This window comes from Ranitomeya variabilis, chromosome 1 (genome assembly GCF_051348905.1).
Source record: "Ranitomeya variabilis isolate aRanVar5 chromosome 1, aRanVar5.hap1, whole genome shotgun sequence".
Classification (NCBI taxonomy): Eukaryota; Metazoa; Chordata; class Amphibia; order Anura; family Dendrobatidae; genus Ranitomeya; species Ranitomeya variabilis.
The window spans coordinates 184,875,818-184,889,937 of NC_135232.1; the positions used below are offsets into that span (position 1 = coordinate 184,875,818).

At 40.0% G+C, this 14,120-nt stretch overlaps 1 protein-coding gene across 1 annotated transcript in view; it reads left to right on the forward strand.

Moving 5' to 3' along the window:
- PRDM6 (PR/SET domain 6) overlaps positions 1-14,120 on the forward strand; it is a 164,039-nt gene that overhangs the window by 27,097 nt on the left and 122,822 nt on the right. The window lies entirely within an intron of this gene.

Genomic DNA, 14,120 nt, shown 5'->3' on the forward strand with positions numbered 1-14,120 from the left:
GGTAGGACCAGTATTCCATTTAAAAATGTTTTTATAGAGTGGACTACTCCCCTCTCCCCATTGAAAATACAAGCATGCTTGGCGAAACCAAATATGCATGTGTATGGGGAGGTTAGGAGGAACTGTTGTTGCCCGAATTAGCTTTTGTCAGACACCTGTTCATGGTCTATGGGAACCATTAGTCCATGGGTCCAATTAAGAAATATCTGTGAATAAAAAGAAAATAAAGAATCTGTAATCCTACAGCCAGTTATAACTGTATAAAATGTAGATATCTGTAGGAGACACATAAACTGGTACAAGTTGATTGCTGAATGAAGCCTATTGTTTCCATGTGTAATAGCAGATGACCATCATTTCCTCATAGTGTCTAATCAGGTGGTGCCTCTATAAAGGAAAGGCTCTTATACAGTCAACATCCATGAAACATTCATCCTGTCAAGGAGAGAGAGTGGAAGGTATGAAAGTCAATAAAACAATCACAGCTACACCACTTAAATAACAATGAATGTTCATTTAGGTGATGTAGATGCAAACTTTTTAATGACTTTTCAATAAAAGTAATGGATTTTTTACGTATGATTCTGGACGCTGGATTTTCATGCCTTCCTCTCTCTCCTTGAACTACCATTTGAAGCAACTAGGTGTTCTGTGCCTCTGGAACATCCAGTGGGTCAGCTGACTTCCCTCCTGCTACATATAAATCATCCTGTCAAGTGTCACGGTTCAGGCCTAACACAATCATCACCAGCCTGTGCTCTCCGCTCCTACGTGCAATCCTCAGCATGTAGTTGACGGGACAAATCTTATGATCTTCAGGTGTAGAAATATTCAGTCATGTTGCCTGTCTTAGGGTCATTGTCCATGGCCCATAATGAGTGTCGATGATCTAAGAGACCAGTGTTTACTTTAATTCTCAATGTTCGTGAGGGGCTCGTACTGATTGTTCTTGAGGTCGCTTACTTCCGCCATATTCATTGTTGTTGGCAGTACATTACCTGTTTATGGAAGGAAGTGTTCTGATGTTCTGGCGGCCTACTATAATTTTTCTGAGTGCATAATAGATGCGATCAATGATAAATGAGCTTTGCCTCATCTATTGAGGTCTTTAGACTAAGCAATTAATGAGCATTCACACGAACACAAGTTCCGAGATCATCAGCCCATGTAACAGAGCCTCTACGGGTATGTTCCCATGGTCAGTAGCCTGCAGTGCTCTGGACGCAGCACATGTCCGCTCCGTTCAAAGCACTGCCGGCTTTTGAATGCAGGTGATTCCGTATGCGTTCATTGAACCGTGCGAAATCACCACTTCCAATAAATTGGACGGTGATATTTGTCTTGTGGAGACTCGCAAGATAAATAGACATGGTGCAGTCTGGAAAGACGCACCGCATGTCTGTTTATGCAGGGTTGCCGGAGACGTCCGTGCACACATAGTGGAGATGAAATTTCATGAAATCCCATCCACTATGCTGTAACAGCTGCGGGTTGGACCGTGGGAACATACCCTAAAACCCCTCAGGCTCTTCTATAATACAAAAGTTATCAAAAACGTATTATACTATTTCATATCTATAGATAATTGTCTATTTGTCTTTTATGTATCTTCAACTAATGCTTTTTATTACATTGTGGCTTCCAGATTTAGTGTAACAGCAGAATAATCCATGATAGTGTAAAGCAGCATTTAGGTGGACATACAATATATTAAAGCCATCGTATCTTTCTGACGTACAGGGCATAAAAGGGACAGTTTTCCCTGTTATTGAATCAATTGAGAGGTGCAGAGTTCAGATCTCAGGATACAGAATTAAGCTAGTTTGCAGAGTTGAAGAGACAGCTTCTCTCTTTGTTCCCTGGAGTCAGGCATTGAACTCGCAGACCGCTCACTGGAAATCTATCTTCTTATCAACATGCTAACATGTTGTTTATTGCTTTGTGCTGCCTTTTAGGAGAGCTCTCTGTTTCACAAGAAATACGCTGTATAACATTTATTGATGCCCTTCCTTTTAAACAAATCTATCATCAGCTTGTAACAGGTATAACAGCAAAATAATCCGATTAGTATGATAATATGAAATATCAGATTTTAATTAACACAGATGCTATTTAGAACAAGCAACTCGGTCCAATGTTTGATATTTTATGGTTTGCAGCATGTTAAAAAGTAAGGACACCCTCATTAATTTCTGTATGTGTTTAATATTCATTCAAGCATTATATAAAGTTCATGGTGATCAAGAAATACTAACACTGAATTTGTAATCATTTTTTGCTTAGCCCGTTACAAACAATTTTCATTTTTGCATTTTTTGTTTTTTCCCCCCTTCTTCAAACAATCATTACTTGGTCATATGGAGGCTTATATTTTTTGCGAAGCGAATTGTAGCTTTAAATTACACATTTAAATAATTTAACATTTTGATAGATTTTATGCAGCAATATCGAAAAATTTTGCTGTTTTATGTTTTTAATGTCCTCATTAAAAACATACTTTTTTTAACCCTACATATTCTTTCTTTAGTCTTTTTCTTTAACCTGTTATGTAAACTTCAATATACGGTAATAATATTGCAGTTTATAACTAATATCACAGATTCCTGGGCTTCACAAGAGTAGCACCATGGAAGCCATAGTGATTGCCTTGCAGCAGGAAGTGGACGATTGATGCCCAGAATGGTGTGACCCCGGGACCGTACACTTTAAATGCCACAGCCAAAGATGGACAGAGGCATCTAAGGGATTACTAGTAGTGATTGGAACTTGCCATCTGCTGGGTATAGTGAGGGCTCATCTTCTGACCTGCTCCAACAAGCACCGTAGTTGGATGTCAGATGTCAGGAAGGGGTTCATGCCCTAGTTAGTGCAGTTTCAACAGGATAGGTAATAAATGCATATTTGCTGGGTGACGATCATGCATGCTGAAACATGAAAGATTATTTCTGAACTGACACTAAATTGGAGGATTCAGTTTTCTTGAAAATCACGGTATGCTGTACCATGAGATTTGCATTTACCGGAAGTAAGTGGCCCAACCCAAATGTTCAAAAAAGAGCACCAGTTCTCTTTGTCCATAAGTCTACAGGTGGCCATACATTTGGACATGAAATCCATCTGTCAGACTGCCTGCTGGCAATGCATGAGTTATTACCCTAGACAATATCTTTCCACTGCTTCAGAGACCGGCGGCGGTGTGATGTACACCACTTCTGGCATCGCACATGGTGCTCTTTGGTTTATGTGCCACAGCTTTAGCACAGGAGGACTGGGTTGATGTCACTTTTGGAAAGCCATCAAGTGATGACAATATTACATTAATTCATCACTCTAGTGCTACTATTTGGCTACGGAGATAGGTTTATACTTGTATATATGTAGTTTTAGCAAAGACTGTAATTGAAATGCTCGGATATACGTTAATGAGTTTTTGTTGTGTGCATGTATCTATGACAAGGAACGCAATTGGAAAATGGTGAAGATTTATACCCTCCACGGTATATGTCCATATATACAACATAAAAGGCATTATGTATTGTTAGTGCATTGCTTGCTTCGCCATGTGAATATGCATTGCTCATCGGTTCCCTAAATAACCTTTGAAATACAGAATTACTTTTATTGACCATTTAGTCCATTTTCTACTTCTTGCATGTTTTTTGCATTACAGAAACAGTTGCTAACGACTTAATTTCTGTTGATTTGGAAACCTTTAAGTAGGATACTTTACTTTCTTGCCAGTGAATGTGAAAGACTCTAAATTATGTTGGAAGTTCTATTTTAAAATAAATGCTCTGGGGGTCATGTTTTATGCCAAGTCTGGAAACAAAGATGGCGCAGATTTCTCGCAGCCACAAGATATAAGCTCGGAAACATGAGCTCGACTATAAAAACTGTTTGCTGCTTCCAATAGTTTTCTATACTTTATAACGTCTGGATCCCTAATTAACATATTGGTTAAAAAGTGCCGTAGTTCATGATGAAACTTTTCTGGTATTTCACAATGTTATAGTTTTTTTGTACAATGGCTATACACGTCCCCCGCTGTGATAATCACGAAGCTTTGTGTTCTATAAAACAGGGATTAGACTTTGTATACAAGCAATCGCCCGTGTGCTGGCCACGCCAGTCATCTTTGGTGGGGCATTACTCCCTGTCTCTGCAGTTTGGAAATTGCTTTATTTCGCCACATATCTAACAAGAAAACCCGCTGTTAGAAATGGTTATAATAACGTCTCAGTGAAATGTGTAAAAAAAAAAAAAAGTTGTCTGATAGGGTTAATATCTGAGCCATTTCTTTTTCGCTGTTTATTTTACAAATGAATGCTGCAATTGTTAAAATATATGGCTGCCCCCATAGTCCCAGTAGTTACGGTAACATTAGTGGGAGTGACTATGGGGTTGCATGAGCTAATAATTCCACCCTCTGATTTATACAAGTCATAGAAGGACCCCAGAGGCCATTTTTCATCTTATTACACTTTTATTACAGCAAATGTGGCCTATGTATAAAAGCAACAGTCACATCAAAGCGCACAAAAAAACACTTCACAATGAGTTCTGCTGGTAGAATTAAAAAAGACATAAAAAATGCTCTAAATGTGAATTAGTTTGTGAAGTGCCGAATGAACATGACCGCTGCACGCTTCTAGATTTTCTGGACACTGGTTGGTCATTTATGCTTATTATAGCACAGTATGGATTGGATGGTTATTGGAAATTAGCCAATTTTTTGTTATATCCTTTAATATTTTATTCAGCTTTTTGGGGGCATACTATGGTTTCTTACCTGCTGACTGAATATACCTCTGAAAAATGATTTAAAAAAAACTCGGTGCTCTGTGACATTGCTTAAACCAATATAAATAAGTGGTGATAGACTACGGTAATACTTGGCTTTATTTTAGATTTAGATGTCTCCTTTAGAGAAATATGCTACCAATTATTTTATAGACTGATAGATTTTTTTTTTACTATTTTGTTCCGTAGAAGCTAATTTTTATTTTTCATAATTCTTAAATAAAAATAAAATCGTCTACATAAAGTAGTGATAATGCTAAATTTGACGATATAATTGGTGAGTCTGAATTGCTCATTTTAATACTTATTTAGACTACTAAATCAGATTATAGGTATAGGTGTACAAAATTACTGACTGCAAAATCGAGAAGTAAAATTCATAAAACAAAAAAGGTCATTTTGGAACAGATAAAATGAAAAAGGCGAAAAAGAAACAAGAGTCCGGGAGTGTCTGATATCACTTGGCCAAAAATATTATAGAGGTTTGTTAATGTTTCATTTCTCACAGATTCAAAAATGAATGCGTTATTCGTTAATCGCTAGCACAATTCAACTTGTTCTAAGGAAAAACAGCATGAGGCGGACAAAGCAAACATTCTCCCTGGGTACGTAACATGTATGCCAACCATGCTTTTATGGCTTATGAAAATTCCTGCTCATTTTCATTTAGAAGTAATGGGAACGAGTCCTCTATAATGTTTGTGCAATAGAAGTCAGAGACTTTCTCAACAATTAGGCATTATGGATGAGTGTGAGATAATTTTCCCCTCATGTGTTTGCTAATAAAGAATTGAAAAGGCACATTTGATTCCAGCATGTAGGAAAACATTATCTCAGTTATTAATGTGTCTTTATTCCCAGGAGATAAATTAATCTCCTCGCACATGGTTTCCCCTTTCTGGTTAACATCACGGTTTTATAGGACTAGACTTCAGGAATGCATGCGCTGCAGGCTCACATTGCTATGGGGGGAAACCCGGAAGTTTCAAAAGAAAAACAACTTGCTCGAATTGAAGAGTTTTGGAAATCGTAAAAAAATGAATGTACCTGGGCTTTGTTTTATGCTAAATAATAGTTTATAAGGCTTTCAGTTAAATTATACCTACACTGATACAATAAAGTGATCCTCTAGCCTGGAGCTAAGAAAAAGAAAATGATTATTGCTCAAAAAGGAACATGCTAATTTATGCTTGCTGATACATTCTGTTATTAATCTGAAATTCATTCATAAAATTGTAGGGTAAGGATTTGTTCACACACTACCTTTTTAGTAAATGAGATTTCTGAATTCCATGCAAATGCTGCTCATTTTTTCCTTGCGGATTTGAACAGCCAAAGCGTTTTTCAAATTTGCCGCATGTCAATTCTTTCAGTGTTTTCCCAGCATTTTTCACTCTTTCAAATGAATTTTGAAAAAAAAAATGTAAGTAAAAATGTGCCATAACTGGGTATTTAAACTGTTTTTCCTGCCAACATTCTGGTTTTTGCTGCAGAAAACTCTGCTGCAAATACTCAACGTGTGCACATAGCTTCATCCTTGGAAACCTGATTGTAGTCTTAAGAGGGTTCTATTGGAGGGTCAGGATTAGCACCCAGCAAGGGCAGGCAAATGTCAGGGTCCATTGCTGATCTGTAATTGCTGTTTTTTTCCGGGTCCTTCTTTTACCCAGGTCAGCATTATAATCTACACAGGACACCACTGTGTTCTTTTGTGTTAGGCTATTGGGCAACCGCCACTCCCCGAACTTTAGCATTGTTCTGTGGAAGCCTTTCCTTTTTTTATTAATTTAGGGCCATAACTATGGAGGGTGCAGGGTTTCCATTTGCACCCAGACCTTTTGGCTCATTTCAGAATACCAATAGTATTAGTTATAGGTGATATTTTTGGGCCCTGATGAAGATTTTGCAGTGGGGCCCACGAACTTCAAGTTACGCCACTGATTTAATTAATTGGCAGCCTTTGCTTTCACCAAAATCTCTGCCAGGACTCAAACTCAGAACCTGCTGCATAAGGCTTCTTTCACACATCCGTCGGTACGGGGCCTTCGCAAACCGTCGGCCCGACGTACCGACGGACGTTGTGCTAAATTTAGCAAAACGTGGGCAGCGGATGCAGTCTTACGACGCATCCGCTGCCCAGTGTGATGAGCGGGGAGGAGGGGGCGGAGTTCCGGCCGCGCATGCGCGGTCGGAAAAAGCGGAACTGACGGACAAAAAAAGTTACATTCAACTTTTTTTGTGCATCGCGGCCGCCAAAACACGACGCATCCGTCGCACGACGGATGTGACGTTTGGCCATATGTCGCAATGCGTCGCTAATGCAAGTCTATGGAGAAAAAAACGCATCCTGCAGACAACTTTGCAGGATGCATTTTTTCTCTAAAACGACGCATTGCGACGTACGCCATAAGACGCAAGTGTGAAAGTAGCCTAAGAGGAACGTACTTTAAAAGTGATCCACAGAATGTGCCGCTGTCTGATAGGATTTTCTCTGATTGCAAGCATCAATAATATCTTTCCTTACAGGCAAAATGTGTCAGTATATCAATTTACATATCTATATGACAGCACATTTTAGAAAAATGATTGTCATTTACTGTGACATTATGAGATTGGAAATGCTCCCCTTTGTGGAGCTGCAGGGACCTAAGACAGCACTAATAGCTGAAGTTTGTGGTACCTTTGGAAATTAAAGGAATCACAATTAGAAAGCTAAATATATTTCTATTACAAACACATTTAAAGGACTATTCTCATATTATTAAATTGTTTTAATTAGACAGCAAGAAAATCAGCAAGTTGGCAAATGACTTGCTTTTTCTACCTGATGTCATCCTCCTGCAATGACAACTTTTATCTTACATAGTGTACATAGGGGATTGATCACTACATTCCAATCAGATGAGTTAGCTCCCAAGATACCTCCTTCTTGCTACCTAGTCTTTTCTTATTTTCTCTTCCTTTCTTTCTCACCTCTATCATGTTCTATCATATTCATATTTGATCTCTTCCTATACTCTGACTCTGGGGAACAAAGAGCCTGGTGTAGGAGGTATGCATAATAAGTGATTTTTGGATTGAGTTGTTGTTCACATGTTAAAGTTAATAATAATGTATCAATATCAATTTGAAATATAATGGACAACTTGAAAATAACTCTTTAAAGATATTTATTTTTTAGAAGTGGACAACCCCTTTAACCACTTAACCCCGTGGGTATTTTCCTTTTTGTGCTTTTGTTTTTTGCTCCCCTTCTTCCCACAGCCATTACTTTTTTATTTTTCTGTCAAAATGGTCATGTAAGAGCTTTTTGCGGGATGATTTGTACTTTTGAATGGCATCATTAGAGTTAAAATATAGTGTACTGGAACATGGGAAAACAATTCCAAGTGCGGTGAAATTGCAAAAAAGAGTACAATCCCACAGTTTTTTTTTACCATGTTTACTAAATGCTAAAACTGACCTGCCATTATGATTCTCCAGGTCATTACATGTTCATAGACACCAAATATGTCTAGGTTCTTTTTGATCTAATTTGTTAAAAAAATAAAAATTGCGTCATTTTCCAAGACCCGTAGCATCTCCATTTTTCATGATCTTGGGTAGAGTAAGGGCTTATTTTTTTTTAATTCTGGCGTTTTTACTTTTTTCTCACTACGCCATTTAGCGATCAGGTTAATTCTTTTTTTATGTTGATAGATTGAGCAATTCTGAACCTGGCGATACCAAATATGTGTATGTTTGATTTTTTTATTGTTTTATTTTGATTGGGGCGAAAGGTGGGTGATTTGAAATTTTATATTTTTTTATTTTTTTTATATTTTTAAAAACATTTTTTTTTAACTTTTTCTTCAATAGTCTAAATGGTAGACTAGAAGCTGCCATAATCAGCACGGCTCTTCTACACACAGGTGTTGATCAGATCGCAAATATGTAGCAGAATTGCTCGCTTGCTATGAGCGCCGACCACTGAGCGGCACTCCCAGCAGTCCAGCACTGACAACCATAGAGGTCTTCTGGAGACCTCTGGTTGTCATGCCAACCCATTAGTGACCCGCAATCATGTGACAGGGTCACCAATGGGTGGGATTTCCGCCGTGCTTGCTGTTAAATGCCGCTGTCAGAAATTGACGGCGGCATTTAACGGGTTAACAGCCACAGGTGGATTACGATTCCACACGCAGCTGTTGTGGGCACATGTCAGCTGTATAGATCAGCTGACATGTGCCCTGGAAAGGTGGGGGCTCAGCGCCAGAGCCTGCACCAAACAGGGGGAGTCCAACATCAACGTACATTTACCCCCGATGTCGGAAAATACCAGATTAACTACTAGGGAAATTGATGTCTGCTCCACCTAACATCACATAACTGTATGAACTGTTTGCAGAATCCTTGCTGTACACACAGTATAAGTGTTTCATTTCACATTATTCAAATACACACAGAAAAGTGTGCCAAACATTTGTAAAAGTTATAATTATATTCCTGAGCAATCTGTCATCTAGGATTTTCCACTTCTTGAAAGTTCTGTTTTCAATTTAAAATGATCATTATATTTACTCTGAATGTTCACAGACATTTGCTGTACGACCGCTTGTTCCCACTTCACTCTTTAGCTTTTAGCTTCTTGAATAGCGTGTGAAAATTTTTACATGATGGTGGCTTGGCAGGCCTCTGGGTCAGACTGTAAAAATTGGATTTCAATGGTTTTGGCCAAACTCAGTGATCCGTCTGTGTCTTTTTTGACCCAGACAGAAATGTATTACTCGAATACACAAAAAGACCCTAAATGTGGTAAAGGAAACTATTTTGTAAATGGAGCTAAGAAAAAACTGCAGAGTAATAAAAACTGTAAGTAAGACGTAAAAGCAACAGAAATAGTAACAATAACAGTAGTAAGCCAACAGATGATAATGATGTAGGTTTAATCCACAGGATCATTTCAAAATAAAATTTAAACTCATTCCTGCTCCATCAAAGATACAAATGGCTTTCCTAGTATTAGGGCTAGTCCAATGTTGGCTGTAGTAACACCTTTAGCAGGCTTTATCCAATCCCTTTCAATTTCTTTAACACAACCTAGTCTTACTGAGGTCACAGTGACCTTACTACTCACCATAGACATCTAACCAGCATCCCATTTAATAGCACAACACACTGAAAGACTTTTCATGTTTTTTTAAATTAATAGAACCTTCCAATAATTATCCCTATAGTCATTTTTGATCAGGCAGACCGTTCTGTGCAGAACACTGTCTCAAATTAATGGTGACTGAGATAAGGGTATTCCATATGTTCCATATGTAGGGGATGTGACAGGGTAATGCCTGGTCCCCCTAACCTCTGTATATATGTAACAGATGTTTTTCATGTTTTGCATATGTTTCCTACATGGTGGTAGTGCTACGCATAAATCGTATTACCACTGTGTACAGGGCCGCAGTTAGAGTGTATGCTGCCCTAGGCACTTTTATTGCTGCCTCCCCCATTGGTGAGTTCATAGTGTCATCACTATCGGCAGTGAATTTGGCAAAAATCGATGATGTGAAAGTAGCCTTTTGTAGCAGATCCAGCAGTTTTTCCTCATCTGCCGCATAACGGATCACTTACAGCCTCATTCATTCCCTACTGGACTTGCCTACATGTGCGGCACTTGCGGTTTTGCCGCGATCCAGCAAATGCGGTACTTGCAGCAATGAAAAAAAAAACGCTGCTAGCAGTGTTTTTTTGTCTCACCGCAAGTGCCGCACATGTCCGCAAGTAGCCATCACTACCTGTCCCTGCACCTTGCTAGCTCATCCCTAACCATCCCTCTCTGACCTAAATCTACAACATAAAGCTTTAGAAAAACAATTTATTAACTGACATATTCCTACGATAATGAGGGCTCCAGGCTATGGCATAGACTGGGACGGGCAGTCTCTGGGTCTCCATTCTCTCTGTGCACACCCTCTGTCCCTGCCTTACTGCCTGTGCTGCACTGTGCACAAACCTCCCTCCACCGGACCCGGTGATCACAGTAGCATACTGGCAGAGGTGTATCTAGGGTTTATGGCACCCTGGTAAAGAATTCATTTTGGTGCCCCCCCCTTCCCAAGGACATATGTGATTTGCACACTTAGTCATGTACCCACGAGCTCCTCTCCTCAATGCTCTCAATGTTCAGTGAAAAACTGAGAGAAGCAGAAGAGAAGCTCGTTGTCACCGGACCATAAGTGTGAAAGTCGCATATGAGTGAAGTGTCCATGTGATGACTACTGGAACCTGCAGAGCTGAATCCTGACATCGCAGCTTCTGAATTCTCACAGGTAATGCACTGCACACTTTTAGGATTCTCCCTTGCCGTTGGACAGTCAAGTCAGCACAAGCATGTGATTTGTATACTTCTGACCGCATTCCGACTAGACGTGCCCGGCCTAACTCAGTTAATTTTCATTGAGTGAGGCCACACATGTCTAGTTAGCGCATTACTGAATGTATGTAAATTGCCAGCATGAGAGAATCCTGACAGCGTGCAGTGCGCACTGTGAAAATTCAGAAGTCAGAAGTTATTACAAACCTGAACATTCCCTTTAATGCTCCTAACATAAATAAAAACATGATAATTACCGTATATACTCGAGTATAAGCTGAGACCCCTAATTTTGCCACAAAAAACTGGGAAAACGTATTGACTCGAGTATAGGCCTAGGGTGGGAAATGCAGTAGCTACTAGTAAATTTCAAAAATAAAAATAGATACCAATAAAAGTAAAATTTGTTGATACATCAGTAGGTTAAATCTTTTTGAATATCTATATTGAATCAGGAGCCCCATAAGATGCTCCATACAAAAAATATGCCCCATATAATGCTGCACAAAGGTTAAGAATGGGACCAAAAGATGCTCCATAGAATCATATGCCCCATTTACTGCTCCATAAAGGTTGATGGCCCAATAAGATGCTCCATAGAATAATATGCCCCATATGCTGCTGCGATTATAAAAAAAATGACATACTCACTTGGCCAGGTGCCAGTGTCCTGAGCAGGTGGGGACACCGGCGTCCTGTGGGGGCCAGGTCCCGGACTCACCACTGGCTCAGGCCCCCGGCACTTGCGATATTCACCTGTCCCCATTCCACCGCCATGTGCCTTGTCTTCCGGGTCTCTTCAGTGACAGTTCAGGCAGAGGGCATATATATATATATAAATGTTGTAGATGAGATAAAGTAATGAGGGCACTCACCGGTCTTCTGTAAAATCACTTCTTTATTTAGAACGTAACATCCAGAGTAAAGGCAGCGGCCGGGGGAGAGAGAGGGAGCAGGGGTGGACGACGGCCGTTTCGCGCTTGTCCTGCGCTTCTACGGGTCGATTAGTGTTCAGGGCTGGCAGCAGATATAGTGCACCGGACTGGACACCTCCCACCGCTCAGTCCCTCCCACCAACCGGAAACTACACTAAGCACACACTTAAAAAACATTAAAAGGACAATGTTAAAAACAAACAATAGTGGAGTATACACATTACGGGAAATACATTACAGCCGAAAATAAATGTATTATACAGAAAGAATTCAAACATGCCGCGCTCAGCAGAAACCAATCCTATCAATTCAATGGACCAGAAACTCCTACGCCGCCTACAGGAAGATGGACATATCAACCCTGTCATTGAAGCCAAGCGGACCCATGGCGCCGCTGCGCAGGATCCACCTGGCTTCACACCTCAAGAGGAGATTATCCAAATCGCCACCCTGAATAGGCAGGACAACCTTCTCAATGCCAGCAAAGGTAAGGCAATCGGTCCTGCCTCCATGTTTCTCCTTCATGTGAGTGATGAGACGCGGGACCCCTTTGCCGGACACTACAGACCTGCAATGTTCCCGAAAACGAATATACATCGGCCGTATGGTTTTGCCGATGTAAAAATACCTGCAGGGGCAAAAAACAATATACACTATGTGGTCAGTCTTACAGGTAATGAAATCATTGACCATATGGGATATGGGTCCTATCTGGAGATATCGATCTGTGAGATGTTGCGGACAACAAGGGCAATGGCCGCACCTGAAATTCCCCTTAAGAGATACCCCTTTAAGCCAATTAGTACTAGGTTTAACTACCCGATTTCTTACTAATTTGTCCCGCAATCTGACACTCCTCCTGTTGGCTATAAGTGGGCCTCTAACAGCTATATCGGTTAGGTCTTTATCTCTTTCTAAAAGGTGCCAATTCTTTTTAATTGCCAGTCTAATTTGCTGATCCATGTTACCAAATTTAAAACAGAAGTTAAATCTTCTATTGTTCTCTTTTTTATGTGTTTGGTGTGGAGGCGGTTTATTAACCTTAGGTATTATCCTTTCATTCGTTACTCTAGCTAGGGCTGATGTTAACACGCTCTCCGGGTAACCTCTATTTCTGAATCTCACCCTCATTTCCTCTGCTTGACGAGCGAACCCTTCATCAGTATTGTTCACCCTACTGGTCCTCAAAAATTGGCTGTATGGCACAGCCCGTTTGGTGTGCAGGGGGTGATACCAATTCTTTTCTGGATAGTTTACAAGGATTTGATTGGCAGGATGGCTTTTCATTGGCGTCGATTGACGTTGAAAGCCTCTATACCAGGATCCCACAAACAGCTGGGGTTAATACCATTAATACTATCTTGAAAACAACAGATAAAAGTGATAATTTCATTAATTTTGTTTGTGAAGGTCTGAAATTCATTTTGACTCACAATGTCTTCACTTTTCTTGAGGATTGGTACTTACAGCTAGAGGGCACTGCGATGGGGACCCCGGTAGCTTGCACTTTTGCGAATTTGTTCCTTGGATTTTTTGAAGAAAGATACGTGTACTCAGATGACAACATATTTCTACAGCATATCAAATACTTCCGTAGATATGTCGACGATATTGTAATAATTTGGGATGGCCCTAAGGGAACCTTTGATCAGTTTGTGACATACCTAAATGGCATTAATGATCTTAATATGACCTTTACATCGGTGTTCGGAGGTGAACGTTTAGAGTTTTTAGATGTCCTGGCAGAAATTAAAGATGGTAGGATATGCACCTCCCTTTTCCGAAAACCGGTTGCAGTAAATACACTCATGCACTACAACAGCTATCACCCCCTGCACACCAAACGGGCTGTGCCATACAGCCAATTTTTGAGGACCAGTAGGGTGAACAATACTGATGAAGGGTTCGCTCGTCAAGCAGAGGAAATGAGGGTGAGATTCAGAAATAGAGGTTACCCGGAGAGCGTGTTAACATCAGCCCTAGCTAGAGTAACGAATGAAAGGATAATACCTAAGGTTAATAAACCGCCTCCA